Genomic DNA, 20,262 nt, shown 5'->3' with positions numbered 1-20,262 from the left:
GCCAGGAGCAAGGCTCTGAGCTCTGCAGCCCATATGTTCTGTGGATTTGGAAACATGCTGTTCGGGGTGACTGTCAGGAGCAGGAAAGGAGCTTTCCAGATGCTTTGCTGCGGGGCTTTATGAAAAATCACCAAGTTGGTTAACTTGGCCAGGAAAGTTTTGTAAGTTCTTTCGTCCTGATGAGCAAACCATGAACATGTGCTGCAGTGCTCTCGGGATGGAAACCTTCACGTGAAAGAGGCCCTGACCCAAGCCCACAGATGCGAGACAAGGCAACCAGCCTCTGCAGACAGAGCCGCTGCCAGCTTCTGCTTCAAACCCCTACCTGTGTGTCCCGGGTGCGGTGAGCAGTACTGGAGGCAGGTGTGGGGATGTGAGATGCGCCCCAGACTTGACACAGGCTTGGGCTGTCTGCACTCATCTAAGCCTCAGTTTCCTTCTCTGTAAAGAAGGCAAGTGGCACCGCCCCCCCCCCCCCGCCCCGGCAACACTGGCAGGCTTCAGCAAAGTGGCCAGTGTGGCAGCATAGACGCCACCCATGCCAGGGAAGCAGGGAAGGAGGGACAGCTCCCTGGGGGGTCCTGCAGGGTTGCGCTGGGGAACTTGAAGCACCTCTGCTTCCCTTGTTTCCAGCTCACAAGCCTCATTTTTTTTTTCTTTCTTCTTTTTTTAGAGATAGGACCTTGCTCTATCACCCAGGCTGGAGTGCAGTGGCACAAAGCCACGCTAGATGTGGGGGTAGGGGGGCATCCCAAGGACCCCGGAGATCCTCCCACCTCAGACTCCTGAGTAGCTGGGACCATAGGCGTGCACCAACACACCCAGCTCATCTTTTTATTTTTTGTAGAGACTGGGTCTTGCTATGTTACCCAGGCTGGTCTCTCGGCCTCAAGCTATCCTCCCACCTGGGTCTCCCAAAGCACCAGGATTACAGGCATGAGCCACCACACCTGGCCCTCACAAATCTCATTTCTTAAGGCTCAATTCCACTCCAGAAAACCAACTAGCAAGGCTTGATTTCCTGCTCACCTCAGCCTTTGTGACACACCCCACTCTGTCTCCTCTTCCTCACAATACAAATCCAAACCCAGGCCACACATCATGACCAAGCCACAGTCCCCGAGAAAGGATGGCAAGGAGGAAGCCTGGGAGGAGAAGCCAGGAGACCTTTAATGCAGCAGCAGGGGACCAGAGGGCCCCGGGTGGCCCTTGGGACCCAACTCCATGGCTTTAAAGGGATTGCTGCTACATTTGGGACCCCTCCCCTCCAATATGGCTTCTCCAACTCTGATGAGCACCCAATCTTTGGATTTGTGGCCTGCAGAGCAGTGGGGTTTTGCAGGGAGCAGGGGGTGGGGTGTGATGCAAACGGAATATATAGCACAGCTGTGCGCAAATGAGTGGGCCAGGGGCCAGGGTCGCAGAGGAGGACAGGGGAACCCTGCGACAGAGGGAGTCAGTTAAGCAGCCCCTTATGAAGTTCTGAACTCTGGCTTGGGGTTGCCCGGAGAACCCCACAGGAGAGTCCATCAATAAATGAAGCCAGGAGCCCAGCAGCAATTGGTTGGGGGGTGGGCAGCTGAGGCAAGGGAGCCCGCAGCAGGACCGTGTGTGCCCAGGAGGGCCTTTCTCCCCTCTGGGCAGCCGCCAGCAGCCCTGGCTGGCAAGGGGCTGGCCGGGGTCACCAGCTGTTGCTGATACCAGAAACATCTGTCAGGGATGGGGTTCGGCCCCTGCTGCAGGAGCAGGGCTGTCTTTTTCTTTTTCTTTTTTTTTTTTTTAGACGGAGTCTCACTCTTGTTGCCCAGGCTGGAGTGCATGATCTCGACTCACTGCAACCTCCGGCTCCCGGGTTCAAGCGATTCTCCTGCCTCAGCCTCCTGAGTAGCTGGGATTACAGGCGCGTGCCACCACGCTCAGCTAATTTTTTGTATTTTTAGTAGAGACGGGGTTTCACCATGTTGGTCAGGCTGGTCTTGAACTCCTGACCTCGTCATCCACCTGCCTCGGCCTCCCAAAGTGCTGGGATTACAGGCGTGAGCCACCGCGCCCAGCCCAGGGCTTTTATTTTGTCACGTTGAAAAAACAATGAGTTGGTAGGAGAAGCCTCGGATCCAAGGACAAAGAAAATATCACCAAATAGCTCCAAAATTACAATGAGGATCAGGAGCCTGGAAGGATGGGGTGGAGGTGAGTGGGGATCAGAATGGAAACATCTTTCCTCTCTCTAGCGGCCAGTTTGGTGAGGGCAAGGAACTCGTGCCATCCTCCCTCTTCCCATTTCACAGATGGGAAACAGCCAGAGCTGAGCTGTCACTGGCTCCGTCTAAAGCCTCCAATGAAGGAAGGAAATATCTCTCTTCAAGAAGGTCATCAGAGGACACTGAGGTCCCCTTCAGGCTGGAGAAGCAGGTGGAGGGAACATGTGAATGCCACAAGGCCAGCGTGGCTCACCCCACATGGAGGAGAGTGACTCCTTCCATGTGCAGGGGCTGCCAGGCCTTTGGGGTTTCATGAGATGCCTTCCTGCATGCAGAGGCAGATGCTCACCTCCGACCAGGAGTGAACCCCTGATTTCTCCCAGCGTGGTCTCTGGCTGGAGGACCATGCACGCGCTCCACGGGGGCAGGGGCCGCACACATGTGCTCATCATCAGTTCATGGCCATGGCACACACCGAGAGTTTTACAGAATAAACAAATGAAATGTACTTCCCTTTTACAGCTGAGGGGCACGAAACTTAGATGGTTCTTGGAACTTAACCAAGAACAGAGATCAGTATCTTTCCTGGCAGAGAAAAGATAAAAGAAATCAAAAGAGAACAAGACACCTTGAATCCTCCTGTCCCAGGGGTCAGTCCAGGTCCAGTGTCCACCCACTGAGGACAGCAGGGGCATAGGGATAGCCAGTTGTGCGGACACCAGCACTGAGAACCTGGCATCCGGGCACCCTAACCCTTTGTTTTCTGCCATCCCCCCCGGCCCACTGCATCTGTGATCCTTGGTCACTGCTCTGCATGGCAAGTGCCCGGATGCCTGCAGAGAGCACTGAACATTGAGTCGGAACTGCCTGGGCCCTGATCATGGATGGGATGGGCCCCGGGTCTCAGTTTCCTTGTCTGCACAATGAGGAACTGACATCACCCGCCCGGGAAATTGCCCGGATGAAAGGGGAACTGCTAGCTCTGCCTGGCACACAACAGGCATGATACAATTTTCCTTTCATTCTCCCCAGTGTCAGGGTCCACCCAGCGCCTGCTCCCTGGGAGAAGGGTCAGCCTCCAGCCACTCCGTCCTCTGAGTGGGACTGTACAATCGCTGGCCCTGGCCCTGAGTTCCCTCTCCTCCCAAACTGGGATAAAGCTCCCATCCCACCTAGTGCCTGCACACTTGTCCCATCCATTTCAGGACAAATTAAGCTCCCTTCTGCCTTTGGGAGGGTTGGAGCCTTCGGCCAAAGGTTCGAAAGAAGAGCTAAAGAGGATAGCCAAGCTCACTCAAGTTTCATCAGAGAAGCAAAACCAGACCTCGGAATTCTGTCTCACAAACCATCAGCCTAGGTTTATTTTCAATCTTCCCTTCCCTTCCCTTCTTTGAGGAGGCCCCCGCGACCCCCACAAGCCAGACTCAGCTCTGGCCGGTGGCCACAGGGTTTCAAATTTCGAAAGGGGCCTTTTGCAAAACGTTCAGTTTCAAGAGCTAGTTCGATTGCCCACATCCTGTCCAAGCTTCCTGGGGGAGTGAGATTTATTTAAGAAAGGAAAAAAAATCCCCATGTTCATGCCATTGAGTGAAAACATGCTCCGTCCCAGGCAATTTCAAGGATTAAGGTTACATATCTCTTAATGAGTCGCAGGTGGAAGGCAAAGTGGAGTTGGCTGGAGAAGGAGGTGCTATTCCGCCATGCCAGGGACCCCAGTTCTCTGCCAGGGATATAATTTGTGCCCCAGTATGACCATACAACCATCCTTTTGTGCATCCACTCATTCCTTCAATTCAACTAACGTTCTTAATGATCAGCTCCTCTGCACTGGGTTCTGTACTGGACAGTGGGAGAGTCTGAGGTGCCCAGGACAGAGCACCTATACCCAGGGAGCTGAAGGTCTGGTTGTGGAAGCAGACACCTAAACAAATCATGACCAAGCAACAGATGTTATGAATGAAGGTCAAGTTCATGGCCTTGTAACAGTTCAGAGTGTGGGGCAACATAGCCCACCTTGGGGAGGGAAGCAAGAGAAGTCTTGCATCTATGGAGCAGTGGGAGGGTGACCACAGGGAGGGGATCAGGGACAAAGGCATAGAGACACACACGCCTGGAGACCCAGGGAGGCTCTGCCAGGCAGCACACAAGGGCAGGGGGCATGTAGTGGGAGGCGTGGCAGGAGGGAAGGAACTGGGCCTCCATCCTGGGGCCTGTGGGAGCCATGAGCGGGCTCTCAGGAGCAGGGACTCTGGGTCATGCATTCTAGAAAGACTGCTCTAACTCCACCGCCCAGGAAGAGAACAGAGTGGAGGTGGGAGCAGAAAGACCAGCCCAAGATGAGGGAAGCCTGGGTGGCATGGTGGTGCAGATGAGAAAAGGGACCTGTGAGCTCACTGGAGGTGCTACAGAGGAGAGATGGGTGCTTTGGTGGAGACTGAACAGCAAAGGCAGAAGGAGGAGGCAGCTGGGATGATGCCTGGAACAGCACATGCCCAGTGGCCCGGCTGCCTGCAGGATATCACTGTTTCTCAGGCAACCACTTTAAGAAACTCAGAATGAAATGCAGTGGAAGAAAAAGAAAAGGTCAACTCATATTCCAGTCTACCTTTAGTTTGTCATTTGGCAAAATATCTGAGAGAAATACTTGGAAGTTGACCAGGGAAGACCAAACCCTGACACTCAGCAGAGACTTTGTTAACAGGTGAGGTGCTTGAGTGAAGGGCAGGGTTTGACGGCTCACAACCGCCCAGGTCATTATCAAGCAGAACTCAAGTAACAGCCAAGCACAAACCCCCAGGTCCAGTCATTCCTCTTTCCTCCTAGATGTCCAAACACCCCACAGACCTGACCCCAGAGGGCCAACGCCACTGGCCATCTCTGACCATGGCTAGAGTCCTGTCCTTCTCTCAGGCTCTCCTCAAAGCCAAGGAGAGAAGCAAGGGGAACTTCCTGTGAGCATCTGGACCAACCCAGCTGGCCAAGTGAATGACAGTCCCTAGAGCCATGGCTTCATAGCACTTATCACGATGTAATTAAGTTCTTTTGCCAGAAACATTTGCTTAAAATCTCTCACCCAAGACTTGGAGCTCTATAAGAGCAGAGGTGGTGTCTCTCTTACTTCTTGTAAGATAGGTTACTTACTTCTACCACCCAGCTTGTAGCACACAGAAAGGGCCTGATGCCTTTTGCATAAATGAATGACTGGATGAACACCTAATTCACCTAACATTTCCTGATGTCTAGACCTTCTGTGGGCTATAATGACATAAAAAGAACACCTGTCCTCAAGAAGCTCATAGCCCTTTGGGATAAATTGGCAGCTCATAGCAGACAATGTGATGTGGGTTCTGGCATGAGTACGGAGGAGTGAGAAAGGGCAGGTGTGAACAGAGGACTGTGGAAAGGAAGCTACGGGAGAGGGCAGGGGGCTGTGAAGATAGGAGAGGGGGTGACATTTGTGTCAGGCCCAGCACAGGTGAGTAACCAGTGGGAGGGATGGGAAAACTAAATTAATTGTAAGTTGCTGAATGCTCTGAGGTTGTTTTGCCTCATTATCCAAGGAATTCTGTGGACGGGGGGCAGTGACAACCTAACTCCTCTCTCCTAGATCAGCTTCCAGGCACCAAGCAAACCTCAGAGTCTAGTCCGAAGCCTTCTGTGCTGACGTTGCTGCCCAACCCCAGCATTCAGAGGTCTCCCTGACACCAACACAGCCTAAGCTCCTCTTATAAGGGGCTGGAGCTCACCCAGATGGAAAACGGCTGATCTGGAAGAGTCAGAATAGGGGTCCCAATACCCCAAACTAAGAAGGGGGAGTCTACCTGACGTGCTCTGAAGTAGGAAGCCCAAATCAAGTCCTCACGAAGGAGAGGGCAGTATCCACACCAGATGACCAAGAACCAATCGCCAAGTTCAAACGAAGGACGTGAGAACACCAGTCAGAGATGAAATCCAGGGTCAGGAGCCAGCCAAGACAAGAGAAGACAAGAAATGGTCAGTGTGAGGCATACAGTGGGCCCTGAATACCTAGGTGTTGAATGAAGGAAGGGAGGGAAGGGTAGAGAGGTGAAGGGTGGGTCTTGTGTATGTGTCCTACATAGAGCGTGGGTATTGCCAATTCATTTTTCTGGTTGTCTGTTCCCGGGTAGAAGGGTGTGCCATGCCATCTTGAAGGTCTGGACTGGCCCAGAATACCATCCAGACTGGTGTTCTTCCTAGAACTCAGTTGAACTCTCCAATCTTCTGGAAGAGGGGAATTTGAGTATCACATCCATTTGAGAGCTTTTAAATTAATGCATTTGAAATAATCAAATATAGCTACGTTAGGTGGGGATGATGAAAACTGGCATGTAACATTTCTGAGACATCTCTTTCCTCCCAGGTACCATGCTACCTATGTAACATGTATTAAATAATCTCCTGTAAAGCAGCACATCCACCCAGCCAGACAGGGATTGTTATTCTCATCTACCAGATAAAGGTCAAGGGGTGCTTCAACCCAGTGTCCCACAACTACAGCAAGGAGGAATGTGGTTGCTTGGAAAGGCATGGAGTGGGCCCACTCGCTGGAGGCATAAAAACAAGACCGGGTTATTTCTGATCTCCTGTCCTGGCAGAGGCAAGGGCAGCTTTCGGGAAGACCTAGGGCTTTCACTTCACCATGCCACGCCAGCATTGCCCAAGGATGGGGCAATGTCCAGGGCAGTCCGAACTGCCAGTATCCTGTCTCACTGTCTGGCACTGGACACAGTAAGCTGGATTCAAGGCAGAATCTGGACTTGCGTAGGAGGATGCCACAAACCATCTGACACACAGCACACCTCCCCAAAGAACAGCTCCCAAGCCATTCTCAGATGGGCCATCCTGGTTCCAAAAAAGCAAATGTATTTTTAGCTATCGTTCATTCATTCAGCAACAATTTACTGTGCTCTTCCGAGGCTCAGAGCTGGGCAGGCACCAGGGATACAGAGAATAATCTGACCCAGTTCCTGGCCCCTGCGGCACATCAGTTTAGTGATGACATGTAAACAAACGCCCACGATAGCGTAGGGTGGGTGCTCTGATTGAGTTATTTATGCTGTGGTGTGAAGCTGGGGCATGACTACTCTCTGTTGAACAGTCAGGGAAAGAGTCCCAGTGTGAGTTCATTCACTCGCTGCCTTATGCTTCAATAAGTGACTAATTCACTAATTTATTGACTCATTCACTTATTCACTTACTCATTCCCAGAGCTAATTTATTCCTTGATTACATACTCATTCACTGACTCATTTGCTCACTCACTAATTCACTCTTTTATTCACTAGCTGTAATATATCCATCAATTATCCATCCCTTTGTCTGTCTATTCGCTCATAATTTGTTTCATTCACTGACTTATTTATCCAGTTAATTTATTTGGTTGTTTCCTCTTTCTTTGATTTATTCATTAGTAAACTCACTAATTCCTAGATTAATTCATTCATTTGGTTCTTCATTGAGTCATTAACTCATTGATTGATGCATACATAGACTCATCTATTCATTTATTTTCTCATTACTGATTGACTTTCATTTATCTGTTAATTCATAAATTCATTCAAGAATTCATGGACCCATTGATTCACTCATCAATTTACATGTTTGTCTTTCATTTCTTGACTACTTGACCTATTAATCTTCCATTCATTCGCTCAATGACTTAGTCATTCATCATCCACTCATTCACTTTGTGACATTTTTACTTACACATGAACTCACCCACTCATTAACTCACCATGCATTTATCCACTTATCACTGATTCAGTCACTCATGGACCTATCATTGATCCATTCACTCATTCGTGTACTCCTTCCCATTTTCATTACTTCATTTTTTCATTCCTTTGTCTACTCAAAGACTCATTTGTTCATATACTGCTTCACTCCTCCATTCTTTTATTCACCATGTATTCACCTATTCATTCAACAGATGCTTATTGCATGTGCTGTCCATGTAAGGCACAAGGGGCAGAGCAGTGAAGGAGAGGAGTGTGGTCCCCAGCTTTGCAGAGCTATGGACTAATGAGTCTGTCACTGGCTCAGGAGTCATCTCTTCCACAACTCAACTGACACTAAGATTGAGCTGAAGGCATACCTTCTGTGCTTCTAGAAAGCCCATCTACCTGTCCTATTTTATCAAATTGCTGCATGTAGAAGTGGGTCTCCCTCTAGTCTCACAGAGAACCCATCTACCTGCCCTATTCTATTGAATTGCTGCATTTGTAAGTGGGTCTCCATCTAATCTCACAGAGCTACTCAATGAGTGGAACTAGACTAAATTCATATATAAATTTCACTCCTCGTATGGGGTCTGACAAGAATTAGCATCAATACTTGTTGAGCTGAAATTAATACCTTAATATTAGTCATTTTAGTACTCTCTTAGATATCAGCTGCCAGAAAATTTTAAAATATGGGGCATAGGGGTTTCCTACCACCACCTCCAAATAAATCAATTCACTAGAATTTATAACTCAGATAGTGAAAAAAACTCAATGTAAGTAGCATGAGAAAATGTCTAAAATATATCCATAGTATATGCAGAATGGTACTATGTACTATTAAAATAAAGATACAAAAGATTAAGGTTTCGTTTCATAAAAGTCCACAGTGCAGAACTGAAATACCTATAATCTTTGTTTCAAAACACATTTTAATCACTGGTTCATGATTTACCCTCTTGTAATTTACTTTTTCATATACTTATTTCCTTAATCATAATAATCAACTCCATGAACCCACCAAAATACAAAAACAAGAACACTGAATATTTTAACACCTGTTTCTGACCTCATTATACACAGAGAAAACAGATTGACTCTTTTCTGTTAAATGGATTTCAGAGAAGCAGAATTGTGTTGATCATAATTCTTGCTTCATGAAATGTCATCATTTGAATATTCTTGTCCATTCTAGTGTTTTTGTCGTTCATTAATTTAGTCAGTCACTCATTTTCAAAAACAAAGTCAACAACAAAGAATCTACTCCCAAGAAAGAGGGGGAGAAATTGACTATCATTTAAATCTTTCCATGACCTCCTCAAACAGTGATAAAACAGTTAACCCAAGTTAAACAAATCCTTGTTTCATGATATAATCTCCAAATTGGTCATGAGTGGCCATTGTAATTTTACTAGCATAAATGCTTTGTACTTGTTTAACTATTTATTATTTTTAATAAAATAACAAAACTCAAGAGAACCACAACTAACCCAAAAACAAGATCTTTGACCAAGGCTAGAATCTGCCTATAATCTCCTTAATCTAAGAGATAGCAAACCAAACCTCTTTTTAAATGGATCTCGTTTTGCAAAATGAATTAACCATGACACTTGGCAGGATTCATTCTTATCACTGGTTCAGGCATGGTCTTCTTGGATTTTATGACTGCATAAAGTCATTTCTTCTTTTCAAATAATAATTAATCATCATCTCTAACAAAAGGCTAAACCAAGAATAAAAACTTAATCTGACTCACCCTGTTCTACACTCTCCTTGCCACATGGGTAACAGTCAAGATCTTCATCCTTTAAATAATTATTAAAACAGCCAAGTTACCTCTGTTCTGTGGGGTTACAAAGCAGATATAGAAAATAATGAAGTACCTTTATCATTGGTTCATACTTGGCACCCATTTATTTAGTTATACACGTATTTGTTTGTTTAATTTTAATTTTTTTGTCTTAATGAATCAAACATCTGGGAACCCACAGCAAACTAAGAACAGAACATTGACTATTAAGTACTTCTATCTAGATGCTTCTTACCCAAAGTGGTGACAAATTTAATATGTTTTTTTTTCTTGATGGACCAAGGTATTTCAGAATTGAATTAATTATATTCCTTGCTTTACAACATGCCCTCAGAATTGGTCCATGTCTTAACCTCTTTTTCTTTACTCATGAATATACTGTGTGTTGATCCACACAAGTGGATCTGCTAATCATATAAAATCAGTACCTGTGAACCCTGTCAAGCTCCAGAACTAGATTCTCAAACTTTCCTGACATTATTCCCACAAAGGTTTACATATTAGTTCTTCATTTTGCAGTGGACCTCAGTTGTTCCAAAACTGATTGATCATAATTTTTATTCAGATGCATTCCATTCACATCATTGGTCCAGACATGGCCCCTCTACATTTAATTTGAACAACTTTTAGATATCAAATGAACAAACTTGAACCACCATCCTACTCAACAACTAGAATACTGACTCCATAAATGAGTAACAGCCTTTATCAAGAGAAGAGTCTTTAAATAATCAATGAGACAAACATACAATGTGACATTTAACTATTGAAAATGAATGGAAAAGCTAAGTTTTTTTTCTTACACTTCATTTGTGCTAAATTGGATTAATTTCGGTCCATAACACATTCTCATCATAGGCCTATGTATGACCTTTTAAAATTTAATTATCTTTTTAAATGACAGTAGAAATCATGAACCAACAACCCAACTCAAGAACTTTATTACTTACATTATATGACATTCTCCTTACTCTGAGGGATAAGGTAAAGTTCCTCATCAATGGGAGAATAATTTAATCAGCTCTGGTCTACCCATCCTGTAGATGATATTACCAAATGAAAGAGGAAATTACCAACTGAAAAGACCTAGATTTAGGTTTCGACTTAGTAAACATGAAGTAACCATCGTAGAAATTGATCACAAACAATGATTTATGCCACATTGTTATCTCTGGTTTGTGAATGGAGCTCCATCTTATTAATTAACATATTATCCATTTTAACAATATCAGGAATACCCTTAAATGAACCACCCAACATAAAAACTGTGAGAGTTACATACATCTGACTCCATATTCCATACCCACAGAGCTAAAAATGTAGAGCTCTTCTTTTAAAAAGGGCTTCTGTTGTGCAAAACAGTAGTCATCATGAACCTTGATTTATACTACAATCTTATCATTGGTTCTTCTGTAGCCTTCATTGATTATATTACGTATTATTTTATCATACACTAAATACCCTAAATGGACCATCCCAACAATGACAAGAACTTGGATCATTACTCACACTGACCCATAAAGGTCTTCATCATTACAGAATCATTGTAGTGATAAGTGTGTTCCTTCTATGGAACTGAAAGCAGATGGTGAAAAAAAGGAAAAATAAACATGTATTCTTTTATACCTTTAAAAATGTATACACAAAATATGCAGGAATATCCCTTACAAAAAGGGAGTGAAAATATCAAAAATTCTTTCAATTGATCCATGTTTCCCCCGTTAATTTGCTTAGCTATTTATAATTAGGTATTGATAAATTTGTGAAATTATTTATTTGTTTCTCTTAACAAGACAAACTTGAACTCACCATTCTCCCAGAGCAAAAACGTTGACTATTACTATTCTTTGTCTATATGATACTTACCGAAAGAAGGAACATTCCTGATTTATTAATTTATTCATAAAACTCAGTGTTTTGGGATATTAAAAATATATAATTCCACAGATGTTCTGATTGGACTCATTCTAATTATTGGTGTGTAACACACTCTCATCCCTGTTCTTTTTTAATTCTGTATATAGATGTAGTCATTTATGCATTATTTTATAATACAATGAATACCTCTGAGTAAACACCCCACCCAAGGACAAGAACTTTGGGCATTATTTGTATAGGTCTATAGCCTTTTTCCCAGAAACTTACCAGCTAAGATCTTCACCAATGATAATCCATTCTGGAGGGTAGAATGCAAATGGTAAAAAGAATGAAACATCCTAAATTTTGACTGTGCTCTAATATTCTAATAAATGAAAGGAGAGCAAGTTTAGATTAATTTTTATAATTGGGTCATGCTCTTTTTACAACTGGCCAGAAAGCCCTCTTTTTTGTCACATTAATTCAATTATTAATTTTGCATTTAAAATTGATGCCTTTGCAATTGCAACAAAAGCAAAAATTGACATGTGGAATCTAATTAAACTAATGAGTTTCTGCACAGCAAAAGAAACTATCATCAGAGTGAAGAGACAACCTACAGAATGGGAGAAAATTTTTGCAATCTATCCATCTGACAAAGGTCTAATATCCAGAATCTACAAGGAACTTAAGCAAATTCACAAGAAAAAAACCAACAACCCCATTAAAAAATGGGCAAAGGACATGAACAGACACTTCTCAAAAGAAGACATACATGCAGCCAACAAACAAGAAAAAAGGCTCAACATCACTGATCATCAGAGGAATACAAATCAAAACCACAGTGAGACACCATCTCATACCAGTCAGAATGGTGATTATTAAAAAGTCAAGAAAAAACAGATGCTGATGAAGTTAAAGAGAAATAAGAATGATTTTACACTGTTGGTGGGAATATAAATTAGTTCAACCATTATGGAAGACAGTGTAGTGATTCCTCAAAGATTTAGAAGCAGAAATACCATTTGACCCAGCAATTCCATTACTGGATATATAACCCAAAGGAATAGAAATCATTCTATTATAAAGATACATGCACACGTATGTTCATTGCAGCACTACTCGCAATAGCAAAGACATGGAATCAACCCAAATACTGGATAAGGAAAATGTGATACATATACACTATGGAATACTATGCAGCCATTAAAGGGATGAGAGCATGTGCTTTGCAGGGACATGGATGAAGCTGGAAGCCATTATCCTCAGCAAACTAATGCAGGAACAGAAAACAAAACACCGCATGTTCTCACTTATAAGTGGGAGCTGAACAATGAGAACACATGGACACAGGAGGGGAACAACACACACTGGCGCCTGTCAGGGGAGGGTGGGGAGAGCATCAGGAAAAACTGCTAATGCATGCCAGGCTTAATACCTAAGTGATGAGTTGATAGGTGCAGCAAACCACCATGACACATGTTTACCGATGTAACAAACATGCACATCCTGCACATGTACCCCAGAACTTAAATAAAATAAATGGATGCCTTTGAATCCAACACCTGAATCAAGAATGAGAGTTCTCTACAAAACACGTGAGCTTCAATGCCTCCACCCATGCACTCAACAACCTAAATCTTTGGCCCTCCCATATGCACAATTAGATTCATCTAAATACTTGTTTCAGAGCAATTTCATACCAATGAACAGTGCTTGCTATCACTTCATTCACTCATTCACAAACCAATTTGGCGAATTATTCATTCTTTGTAAAGAAACAGAACAATATGTAAACCCTCAGAAACCCAGAACGTGTCTGATACTGTGCGTCTATGTATAGCCTAATTATGCAAACACTTGTAAGAGCCAAAATACTTGCCTTAAGAAGAATACACTCTCCGGACCCAGTTACATCACAACCATCATTTCCAGACATGTTTGCTACTGGCCCTTGCTTTATCCTTTTTAGCTAATTGATTATTATTAACTTATGCATTTGTTCATTATTAAGATAAAATCAGTATCCTTACACATGATCTAAACTACAGCATGGATCATCGTAGCACATGCATAGTTGATCATTACCAAAGTAATAACAGATGATGTCACTTTGTAATGGAATTTAGTGAGCACAATAGCTCTTGTTACAGAACAAATTCTTGTCACTGGCCCTCTTTAAAAATAGCTTTTTATTTATATAAACAACATCCCTAGTTAAGGATAAGACAACCAGGAAACCAAAGACAACTCAATATAAACATGGACAGCTCATACATTTGTCTACATGTTTCTCATTCTGAGAGATTAAAAATCTGACACAATTCCCACTCCCTGAGCAATAGATCAGTACTGTGACTTGCTTCATTACACATGTTATAGTTGGTCCAGGTGTGGCCATGTTTTTATTCACTTATTTCTTTTACTTGAGTTCTTCATGCATTAATTCATTATCCGTGAATTACAAAAGCACAAGAATTGGGTAACTGATTTTTGGGGGGTTTTTTTTGTTTTTTTTTTTCGAGACAGGGTCTCACTCTGTTGCCCAGGCTGGAATTCAGTGGCGCAATCTCGACTCACTGCAACCTCAACTTCCTGGATTTAAGCAATTCTCCTGCCTCAGCCTCCCAAGTAGCTGGGATTACAGGCACTTGCCACCACACCCGGCTAATTTGTATATTTTTAGTAGAGATGGGGTTTCACTGTGTTGGTCAGGCTGGTCTTAAACTCCTAACTTTGTGATCTGCCCACCTCGGCCTCCCAAAGTGCTGGGATTACAGGTGTGAGCCACTGTGCCCAGCCGATAACTGAATATTTTTAACTACTGTCTACAGGATCATTTCCAACTGATCAATAGGCTAGATTTCTTTTATATTGGAGCTTAAACTTCCTGACTCCTATTACTCATCATCCTTGACTCACACCCATGAGTCATCATCTCTGGGCCAGGCCACAGACCATCAATCATTTTTTTCATTTAGACTTTGTCTATTTCATTTATTTATTAATTTACTACTTTATAATAAAGAAATAGACATGAATCAGAAAAAAAATAGGACAAGAGCTGTGATAACCCTGTTGTCTATCTGTAGAGCAGTTCCTACAGAAATTAGACATGTTTCTTGAACTGACCTGATTGTTTCAAACATGCATTACTCAACAAAATGTTTCATATCAACCCCATGTTCATTTTGGGGCCACGGTTAGTCTTCTTTAATTATATTTTCTACTTATTAATAATGCATTGACCACTCTTAAATGGCCCAAACCAAGACAAGAACTTTGACGATTACTCACATTTGTCTGTAGGTTCCTTAAAACAACCATAGAGCAAGTGGTCATGGCAGAATCAGTGCAGGGAGTGACTGTTCTGAGGATTACAAGGAAGAGCAGAAGACAAAATTTGAGACTTTCTATCCATTAATTTTTTCATTCTACCTTCCATTTACTCTGTCAGTTGGTATTTATTGATTTGTTAATATTTGCTTATTTCCCCCTTAATAAAATAAATATTGAACTTACAATTGACCCAGTTGACCTGAGAATTGACCTAAAAATCACATAGCCATTGATAACTAATAATCAGTGCTATTGCTCTATCAGTGGCTCTATGATTCTTAGCCAGAGAGTTAAAAACCACTGGCCCATTTATTATCCATTCCAAATTAATTAATAGTATTTCTTTCCTTGCCACATATGTTAACAATTAGAATATGCCTCTCTCTCTCTTCATGTTTAATCATTCAAATCTTTGTTTGATTCTTTCATTAATTCATTTATATTAACACAATCACAATCCATGAACTGTAAAATTGGAAGCAAACAGCCTTGATATCACTAACATCTATCTAAAGGATTTTTTTCAACAGAGGAATAGATTAGATTTCTATTATATTGAACCTCAGAGTTCCAGGCACTTAGTATTCATCCTCCATGACTCACACACCACCGGCTGTCATCGCTTGCTCAAGCTTGGACCTCCTTTTCTTAATTCGTGTCTACGTGTTTTTATTGATTAATTTATCAGTTCACTAACAATAATTACCTAAGAGTCACAAAAACTTGTGAGTAAAATCCTTAAATAGCTCTTATATCTGTCTATGTCAATATTACTCACAGCAATACACCTCTTTCATTAATTAAATTCAATGTTTTCATTAGTTAAATTCAATGTTTTATATATATACATTAATCAACATAATGCTTTATATTAATCCTATTTTTACAAATGGGCCAAAGTTTACCTTCAATGATTGTATTTAACACTTCTTAATAATACTACGAATATCTTTTTTAAAAAACACTGAAACCAAGAATGTTGACTGTCACTCACATTGGTCTCCACACACCATATAACACATAGACGCAACCATGGATCTTACCATTAAAAAAGAATGATAAAATCAGCCAGAGTATGTTTATTTTGAGGAGTACAGAGCACAAGAGATGATCAGAAAAAATTAAGACATTATCTGCATTACTCTTTGCATTCTATCTTCCACTGATTCAGTCACATAGGTTATTTGAGATAACATATATTTTATTTACTCTACATAGACAGTATCAGTCACACCACTGACACAAAGCATAAACATTCATTATTATTTACCACTGTCTATAACATCCCTAACTAAATAAATAACAACCTCATACCACTTATTTCCTAATGGTATTGGTGTTTTCAATATATATCATAGATTTTCTTCTCACTCTATTGCCCAGGTTGAAGTGCAGTGGTGTGATCTTGGCTTACCGCCACCTCCGTCTCCCAGGTTCATGTGATTCTCCTGCCTCAGCCTCCCAAGTAGCTGGGATCACAGGCATACGCCGCCACGCCCAGCTAATTTTGTATTTTTAGTACAGATGGGGTTTTACCATGTTGCCCAGGCTGGTCTCGAACTCCTGACTTCAGGTGATCCACCCACCTTGGCCTCCCAAAGTGCTGGGATTACGGGTGTGAGCCACCATGCCTGGCCATATCATAGCTTTTCTTGCCTCACAAATTATTTTTACAGTTAGAGAACGCTTAGTCGCATCCAACATACTTTATTTGTATATTTGTTTAGTGGTTCCTTCATTGATTGAATTATAATAATAGATTGAAAACTCGTGCTCACAAAGAGCAAAAACAAGACCCTTGCATATTCCTGACGTCTGTCTATAGGATCACTTCCAAAAGAGGGAAAACACTATATTTCTTTTCTGATGGACCTCAGAGTTCCAGACAGGCATTCACTGACGAAGACCCATCCAATACCCGTAGTCATGATTGATCCAGGATTAGCTCTGGTGCTCTTCATTCATTGTTACATTATTTATTACTTCATTGATTCACCATTAATAACTTTTAAACACTATCACTCACAAAACCCCAAGAGGAGCCTTGATATCTCTAATTTGTATATACACTCATCCTCACAATACCATATCCCCTCATTATTACCTTTCTTAATAATACAGGACATGCTTTTCATACAAGCATCCCTCAGTGTAACATTCCACATCCATTCCATATTTATCCCTGGGCTACTCATGGCCTTATTGGATTATATTTCATATTTTTTGTTAATGCACTATAAACCTTTAAACAAAACACCCAAGATGAGACAAGAACTTTGACTATTACTCACATTGGTCTCCAGCTTCTAGCACAGAGATGGACCATACAGCTCTTGACTAGTGAAAACCAGCTTCTGTGCTTCCATTCTGAGTACAGAGCAGAAGAGATGACAACAAAAATGAGACCTTCTCTCCATTGATCCTTGCTTTTCAAATATACCTCAAATTAATAAATGTGTAAACATTTATACTCATTTGTATGTTCATTAATTTGAGGTATACTTCATTTTTTTATGAATAACTGGCCAGATGTGGTGGCTCATGCCTGTAATCCCAGCATGTTGGGAGGCAGAGGCAGGTGGATCACTTGAGGTCAAGAGTTCAAGACCAGTCTGGGAAACATGGAGAAACCCCATCTCTACTAAAAATACAAAAACTAGCCAGGCATGATGGCACGCGTCTGCATTCCCAGCTATTAGGGAGGCTGAGGCACAAGAATTGCTTGAACCCATGAGGCAGAGGTTGTGGCGAGCTGAGATCGTGGCATTGTACTCCACCCTAAGTGATAGAGCGAGACTCCATCTCAAAAAGAAAGAAGGAAGGAAGGAAGGAAGGAAAGAAAGAAGAGAGAGAAAGAAGAGAGAGAGAAAGAAAGGAAAGAAAGAAAGAAAGAGAGAGAGAGAGAGAGAAAGAAAGAAAGGAAAGAAAGGAAGGAAGGAAGGAAGAAAGGAAGGGAAAATAAAGAGCTTTGGAACTGTCCCTGACCCAGAACTTGAATATGGTCAAAATTTATACTGTCTGTCTCATTCAAAGAGGTAACAGGTATGCAAGATTTCTCTTTAGTTGTTACCAATTTCAGTATGTATTAATAGTGTTTTTTGTCTTTCCACATATTTTTATAGTTGGACAATGCTTAATCTTATCCTTTTTATTTTTTTCTTTTTGACACAGTATCTTGCTCTGTTGCCCAAGCTGCAGTGACGTGATCTCGGATCACTGCAGCCTCCCAGGTTCAAGCAATTTTTGAAACCCGGGTTCAAGCAATCCATGTGCCTCAGCCACCCAAGTCCTCGGATTAGAGGCACATGCCGCCATGCCTGGCTAATTTTTGTATTTTTAGTAGAGATAGGGTTTCGTCACGTTGGCCAGGTAGGTCTCGATCTCCTGTCCTCAAGTGATCTACCCGTGTTGGCCTCCCAAAGTGCTGAGATTACAGGTGTGAGCCACCATGCCCAGCCCTTATTCATCTTTATTTGTATATTTATTAATTGATTCTCTCATTGAGCCAATCATAAATGTAAAATAAAAATTCATAAACATGAAAACCAAACACATATACATTCTATTTTTTGCCATCTGTCTGTAGGATCATTTGAAACAGGAAATAGACTAGGTATCTTTTGAGACAGACCTCAGAGTTCCAGACATGTATTCACTGTATATGACTCATGCTACCAGTAGTCATCATCAATCCAGGATTGGCCCTTCTTTTCTCTGTTATTTTCTACATTGTCTGTTGATTAATTCATCAATTTACTAATAATAACTTTAAACCTTGTGACTCACAAAACCCAAAAAGATATCCCAAATAATTCCTATATTAATGTTTCATGAGTTATCCTGTTTTTCATATGTGAATTATCAATATAATACTTCTTTTGACTCCAATATCCCTCACTAGATAAAATTCACCATCTTTGATTATATTACATGTTTATTCACAGTACATTGAGTCCTCTTAAATAAACCACCCAAAGAAATGCAAGAAATCTGACTGTCACTCACATTGGTACACATGCTCCTTCCTAAGCATGGTGCAAACAGAACACGTGACCATGAAGAAGTCCTCAAATCAGAACAAGTACGTCCATTCTAAGTACAGAGCAAAGAAGATAATAACAAAAGAGAGGCATTTTAACTATCAATCCTTGCTTTTCACCTATCATTAGTTAGTCATCTAAGCTATCATTATTTGGAGTAAACTTATTTCATTTCCTCTTTAAAAAATGAACAATTTCAAGCTTACAATTAACCAAGAATTTGAACATTGTCTATAATTATCCTGTCTATATCACCATAGCCAAAGAGGTGACAGACATGTACATGTACTTCTCTTCAGACTTCACTATTTTCAATACATATTAATAGTGTTTCTTGCCTCACCAAATATTTTTTACAACTGGACAATGATTAACCTTACTCATCTTTATTTATACATTTGTTTATTGGTTTTTATATTGGCCAATTACAAAAATAGAATTAAAACATGTAAATACAAAGACTAAAACCAAACTCATCTAATATTCCTGATGCCTGTCTAAAGGATTATATCAAACACAGAAAATGAGCTAGATTTCTTCTGTGATGGACCTCAGAGTTCTAGACACGTATTCATCGCATATGACTCATACGCCACCAGCAGTCATCATCGATCCAGGATTGTTCATCTCTTTCTCTATTCATTTCTACCCTATGGATTGATTTGTTAATTCACTAATAGCAATTTTAAGACTTTATGGTTCAAAAAAATCCTGAGAATAACTTTAATATTCCTAATTTGTATACTGAATTATTCCAACATTGATACACCTCTTAATTAACTATCCTCAGGTTTTTATATATGCATTATCAATACAACGCTTCACATCATTTCCGTATCTTTCACTGGGATGCAGGTGGACATCTTTGATAATGTCATACACTTTTTATAATACAATGAGTCCTCTTAAAATGGCACCAGAAGGAAGTAAAAAATGTTAACTATTACTCACATTAGTCATCCGGAGCCTAATCATGATGCAGATGCCTCAGGTGACCATGGAAGAACTTTTCAAGGTGCACAATTCATCCATTCTGCAGAGCACAAAGCACAGAAGAGTTCAGAGCATACAATGGGACTTTCTCGCTCATGATTCACGTTCATCTAATGAGTCATTTAGGCAATCATTATTTGAAGTGTATTTCATTTTCTCTTAAGAAAATTACCAATTTCAAACTTGCCACTGACCCATACCTTAAACATTATCTATAGTTTATACTGTCTACACTATCACTCGCAAGAGGCCACAGGCATGCATCATTCATTTTTCCTTGG

General features: G+C 41.6%; 1 long non-coding RNA gene, 3 other non-coding genes and 1 pseudogene across 4 annotated transcripts in view; all 5 read right to left on the bottom strand.

The window, feature by feature from the left end:
- Window positions 1–1,990: 1,990 nt before the first annotated feature.
- Window positions 1,991–20,262, bottom strand: part of LOC104002164 (uncharacterized) — a 117,203-nt gene continuing 98,931 nt past the window's right edge. The window contains exon 30 of the long non-coding RNA XR_010151034.1: window positions 1,991–20,021. This is a non-coding gene — a long non-coding RNA (uncharacterized LOC104002164). The remainder of the gene's footprint in view (window positions 20,022–20,262) is intronic.
- Window positions 15,504–15,578, bottom strand: LOC112205455 (small nucleolar RNA SNORD113/SNORD114 family). Its single transcript, XR_002939413.1, has one exon. It is a non-coding gene; the product is annotated as a small nucleolar RNA SNORD113/SNORD114 family (small nucleolar RNA).
- Window positions 16,815–16,886, bottom strand: LOC112205463 (small nucleolar RNA SNORD113/SNORD114 family). Its single transcript, XR_002939418.1, has one exon. It is a non-coding gene; the product is annotated as a small nucleolar RNA SNORD113/SNORD114 family (small nucleolar RNA).
- LOC112205452 (small nucleolar RNA SNORD113/SNORD114 family) lies at window positions 18,574–18,643 on the bottom strand (annotated as a pseudogene).
- Window positions 19,533–19,604, bottom strand: LOC112205441 (small nucleolar RNA SNORD113/SNORD114 family). Its single transcript, XR_002939401.1, has one exon. It is a non-coding gene; the product is annotated as a small nucleolar RNA SNORD113/SNORD114 family (small nucleolar RNA).

The sequence above is a fragment of the Pan troglodytes genome, chromosome 15 (genome assembly GCF_028858775.2).
Source record: "Pan troglodytes isolate AG18354 chromosome 15, NHGRI_mPanTro3-v2.0_pri, whole genome shotgun sequence".
NCBI classification, from domain to species: Eukaryota; Metazoa; Chordata; class Mammalia; order Primates; family Hominidae; genus Pan; species Pan troglodytes.
This window is presented reverse-complemented; position numbering and strand designations above follow the sequence as displayed.